Genomic DNA, 6,259 nt, shown 5'->3' on the forward strand with positions numbered 1-6,259 from the left:
TTCCTCGGATGAATCCCGTATTGGAGAGGACTCAGTCTGGCTGCTGACTTGGGCTGCAGGACTCAATCTGATGGAGATCGTGGAGAAAGTTGATGAGGAGGGTGTTGCTGGTGTGTATCCAACTGGACCACGGAATTTAGGTGTCCCTGTACCGATGACGGTCCTAGCCCCAGTTCCTGAACTAACCACTGAACTATGAAGGTTATTTAGGTGATGTATAAGGGAGGATGTCCCTAGGTGGGCAAGATCCTTACCCCTGCTTATTTGAGCTTTACATAAGCTACATATGGCCATACATTGGTTGTCCGGATTTGGATAAAAATAACTCTAGACCGAAGAGGTGCATTTTTTGGTCTTCTGACCAGGCATGACGATGGACTTTTTCATCCCATGGACATCAGCTGTTTCCCCCCCTGGTGCCTCATTTACGATAACCACATCACCATCCTCGTCATCAAGTTCCTCCACAGCGCCAGCTACATTATCAATAGCCTTCTCCCGAGCCACCTCTTCCCGTACAGTGATGGAAAGGTCAGGCTTGACAACCACCAACACCTTTGGACTCGCCTTGGGGATTTGTGATAATTTCTCTTTAGAAGGCAGAGTTGTTTGCTGTTTTGTTGCTGACAGCATAACTCTCTTCAATTTTTTGTAGGGGGGGGAGGAGGAGGAGGGCTAAGATCCTTGGGTGAAGATGGACCACTAGTCATGAACACGGGCCAGGGCCTAAGCCGTTCCTTGCCACTACGTGTCGTAAATGGCATATTGCCAACTTTACGTTTCTCCTCAGATGATTTTAAGTTTCTCTTTTTGCTTTTTTTGGAGAACTTGGGCTTTTTGGATTTTACATGCCCTGTACTAGGAGATTGGGCATCGGGCTTGGAAGATGACGTTGATGGCATTTCATCATCTATGTCATGACTAGTGGCAGCAGCTTCAGCATTAGGAGGAAGTGGGTCTTGATCTTTCCCTACTTTATCCTCCAAATTTTTGGTCTCCATTATATGTAGCACAAGATACTGCAGAATGTGTGAACTTGGTAATATTGCAGTACCAATGGGCTTATACTGCAGGATTGGTTTTGCAAATTTTGTTGTAATTAAAAAATTTTCAAAAAAATTTTTTGTATTTTTTTTTATAATTTCTTTTTAATTTTTTAAACACTTGGGAATATTGGGGAAATAACTATGCCCTTAGAAGCACAGAGCATGGGACACAGGACCACTGGACTGAACAGGACACAGCACACAGGACCCAGCAGCACCACTGAACTCAAAATTGACAGAGCACAGCACACAGCACCACTGGACTGATACTGCAGAATGTGTGAACTTTGTAATATTGCAGCAGTACCACTGGACTTTTACTGCTGAATGTGTGAACTTGGTAATATTGCAGTACCAATGGGCTTATACTGCAGGATTGGTTTGGCAAATTTTGTTGTAATTAAAAAAAAATGTAATTAGTTTTTTGTATTTTTTTTTTATTAACTTTTTTTTAATTTTTTAAACACTTAGGAATATTGGGGAAATAACTATGCCCTTAGAAGCACAGAGCACAGGACACAGGACCACTGGACTGAACAGGACACAGCACACAGGACCCAGCAGCACCACTGAACTCAAAATTGACAGAGCACAGCACACAGCACCACTGGACTGATACTGCAGAACACAGCACAGCACAGCACAGAACTAAACAGCACAGCATGAGATCTACCAGAACAGAGGACCACCTAACGCACCCTCCCTCTACCCTGATCAATGCCCGAGTGAAGATGGCGGCGACTAGCGGGGAATTTATAGGTTCCGAGTATCGCGAGATCCGACAGCGGGATTATGACTCAGAGCCTCGGTTTCAAGTTTTCATTTGGGGCCAATACCCGGATCTGTCTCGGATCCGACTCGGATCGGAAAGGTTCGGGTGGGCTCGGATTCACAAAATCCGAGTGCGCTCATCTCTAGTTCGTATAGTAAATATTTAAGTCTAGAGGGTGAACCTTCTATTCGCAAACTTTCCATGTATGAGCATTTTTGATGTATGATCCTAAACAAGTGTAACGCATATATTGTTACTTTGCTTTACTGATGTATTGTAAATTTGTCCTTGGATACTGACCTGTACACGATTGTATTGTTTGTTTGCTTTTGTTTTTCTTTTTTGTTGCTTGGTATGTTTGTACCTTGAAAAATTCCAATAAAAATACTGGATTTAAAAAAAAAAAAAAAAAAAGTAACACTTACCTCCTCCTAGCTGGCTGGTAAAGCTGCAGTACAGATGCACTGATGTCCAGATGCACTGATGTCCAGATGCACTAATGTCTGACGCAGAATGCTGCCCAGGCTTCACTCTGCCCAGGAGCAAATGCAGGATACATAAAGGGGAGGCTCCAAATTATACGTTTTAGAACAAATCAGAAAGAATTACTCTCCTGTTACATGGTGATATGTACCCGCTGCCCAGCAGCTTTTCTCACACATGCCGTCCATACCCACCAGATCTTGTCACACATGCCACCTCCATTCCACCAGCTTTTCTCACATGCCCCTTACCCACTAGCTTTTCTTTTATATGCACCCCTTTCCCTAGGTACCCTAGCTAGATATTGTTCAAATGTCCCCCTGCTTTTCTGAAACATGTCCCTCTGTCAAACAGCTTTTTTCTCACATTCCCTCCTGCCCACAAAAATGTAATAAACAACTTAATGCTGTATGTATGTAACTTAGATAAATTAATCATACTAATAGTTAGCAACAGGGGAGAGACAAGTTGTGGGCATTTCTTAATATAACCCTCTCTCCAGCCACCCCCCCCCTCATTTTCTGGTGCCACCTCTTTCTCTCATTTACTCCGGCCCCCTCTCTTCATCGCTTCACATTTTGTAGTATCCCCTCTCTCTCTCCGATTTTCTGGTGCCCCCCTTTTCCTCCATTCTATTGATACCCCCTCTCTTTCTCCATTTTATGGTGCCCCTTCTTTTCCTCCTTTGAAAAGGTGCTCCGTCTCTTCCTCCTTTTTACTGGTGCCCCCTCTCTCCCTCCTTTTAACTTGTGCCCCTCTCTCCCTCCCTAACTGGTGCCCCCTCTCTTCCTCCATTTTACTGGTGCCCCTCTCTCCCTCCCATTTTCTGGTGCCCCCTCTCTCCCTCCTTTTTACGTGTGCCTCCTCTCTCCCTCCTTTTTACGTGTGCCTCCTCTCTCCCTCCTTTTTACGTGTGCCTCCTCTCTTTATAAAAATAGGACAGTTCTATTCCTGTGTACTGTGCAGAGTCCTCCTTGATTATCCCACAGTTGTCCTCCAGTCTGTGTATTCTGCTGTGTTGCTCTTATGATCAAGTTCTAAGCAATACTGATACAGCATCCTGTAATCAAGCACGATATGGTGTAGTGCCATTGCCAATCATAAGCCCCTGTGCAGGTGGTTCCAAGGCGGTGAATAAATATTTTCTTAGTCTTGGCGCTTTCAGTGCCTCCGCCCCAGGTCTGTCTTCAAATTCTGTAAGCAGTGTGTTGGCCACCAAACAGTGGATGTGGTATGAGTAAAATATAATAAAACCTCTGTGCTATTAAATGAAACATGGAAACATGGGATTGCTTATCTTCACAAGGGTATGTACTCACTGATGGATAACTAAGTTTGTGTAACAAATTAAATGTAATATTGTATATCGCTCTTATTTTAAAGCCCAATGGGCTTAATGCAGATTTGAACTTACATCCGGTTTCATGTTTTCACTCTGCGCATACCCACGCAAAAACCTTGAAGTACCCACGATGATGCAGAGTTGCACACATCCACACTTGCGTCTTCTTGCGCCCCTAGAGGCGTGCGGGGGAGGGATGGGGTATTCTAACATAGGAGGAGTACAGTAAGGGCCAGTTGGTGGAATTGCGAGCTAATGCAGACCTGAATGCAGATGTGGATACACCTTTCACAGCAGTATTATGCGCACTGATGATGAATATGACAACTGCCTGCAGTAGCTTACCATTTCTGATTGGCTGATTGCAATTTTCCCTCTAAAACTGCTGGGTGCTTGTTAAATTACACTTACCAGCTTCAATGAAATTGAAATACATTAAAGTATCTTAAAGGAGCACATTTTTCTGTTGCATCATTTGCACCAGCTACAGGTCTAGTTTAAATGCTGATTACAAGTGTTTTATTCATGCTATAACATATGTTTGCAATCAAGAGCAACTGTAAAAATGCATTTTGTGTACAGTTGACATGTATAACAATCTATTAAATGTATTTTATGGGGAAAACAAATGAAAAAAAGCCCACAGGTGACAATAATTGAAGAGTTTTTTAATGTGTTTTATTTTGTGACTTTATATTCCACAAATGGATGTATCCTGCAATGTCTTGTCTGTAGCAGTGTGGACTTGGACCCATATTCGTCAACAGACGTATCTTCAGATCTGCTCCTTGTTGAATACGGACGTGCATATGTCCGATGTACGTATGTTTTTAAATAAACATGCAATGCGGTTGTTTTGCGGGCCTTAATGAATCAGGCCCATAATTCTAAGATATAAGTCTCTGTACATAAGGTACCATTGCGAGCAAGAAGCAATGATGCTCAGAAAGCTGTAGGATAATAGGTCGCCTTCAGGACACAGACAGGGTTAGGCCTATAATGGAAGATATTACAGATAGTAGCAATAAAGCAGGGTGATCGTATATTTGACTATTATACAGTCTATCGGTACAACAAATGGGATACCCGGAAAACAGGACATTGGTACCCCGTGGAACAAGACTCACAGCATGATACAGGAGCTACTCTAGGACCCAGAGAAAATCCAGTCTGTGAGGCTGCTGGAAAGGTCTGGTTTATGTTTTTCAGGAAAATGATACTGTGAAGACAGTGATTTCCGCAAGGAAGCAAGGTAACAGAGAGAGGGCTGAGGAGCCTTGTGAAAAGGGAAAATAGAGGAAATCGGATAGAAAAAATACAGCTAACTAACTGGATTGACAGCAGCAGCAGTGACCAGGAGAACTGATAGAGTGACAGAGGAGCAACAGTGACCAGAGGTGGTGAGACACAGTGGGAAGAAATCTGACATTAAAAAGTGTGAGAAAGATAGCATTATGAAGAGAAATTGATAAAGAGATAACAGAAGAGGATGAGATGGTGAATGAATGCACAGTGAGATATATTAACCTGTTTGCAAGTGACAGTTACTCTGACAGGAAAACGCAGAAAATAGTTTCATATAGTTATCAGAAAATCAGTATTATTTATTCCTCTCAATCTATAAGAAGAAATGTACTGAACATTTTGCTGAAAGTTATGATTTATCACTAGAGAAATATCATGTGTGTCCAAGAACAGAAACTCTTATATCACAATCACATAGAATCTCCATTTTAACTGTACCCAACTGTCACTTCAGAGACATTCTCCATCTTGTGGTTGGCATCCATATTACCTAGCAATGTTAATTTCCACAAACACAACTGATTGTTCATATAGAAAGCAAAAGAGTAATTGTTTTAGCACATCAGATAAAACAATCAGAACTGTAGAAACATGTTTAACTCCTCTGTGCAATTTTCATAAACTGTGATAAATAAAGCTAGCGATGCATAGCAACTTCTTCCTTTGAGTTTTGATTCACACCTATTTGGAACCAGAATATCACAGTGGAAGTGACTGTAAATACTACAGTAGTGGTGTGTTTGCTTTTATATTGCACAGGTCTGATCCGTTTTTATTGTCTGACTCTATTTTCTTTTTAAGAAGAGCACATCGTATATCCAATTGGCATCGAGTTATATTAAGAGTAAATTGTATGTGAATAACATTGTTTTATAAATAGAAAATTTTAATCTTATGGTATATGCTGTTAATAATTCCTTGTCAAGAAATATTTAAGAGACATATTGTATCATAATAGCATAATAAGTCTGACGTCACAAAATTTTTGGTGTTCTACTTGTATTGGGGACCCGAGAGCTCTCTGTCCCACTGCAGTGTCATGATCTACAGAAGAGCATTCGCAGACCATGTACGATCCCCACTACACTCTAACATCATCTACCTATATATCTCTCCAGATGATGCGATCTCTCCTCTAGTTCAGCCTGTATCCATCTGGGGATCATGGGAAATCAGTAGCTTCTAAAATTGTTTACAGCTCTTCAATACGGGCAGCTGTGACGTTGCTTTGACCTTTTCTGTGTGAAGCTTGTTCTTCTTATGCTGTAGCTGTTCCTGATGAAAGATAAAGACCTTGGACCTCATAGTCGC

The sequence above is a fragment of the Mixophyes fleayi genome, chromosome 1 (genome assembly GCF_038048845.1).
Source record: "Mixophyes fleayi isolate aMixFle1 chromosome 1, aMixFle1.hap1, whole genome shotgun sequence".
NCBI classification, from domain to species: Eukaryota; Metazoa; Chordata; class Amphibia; order Anura; family Limnodynastidae; genus Mixophyes; species Mixophyes fleayi.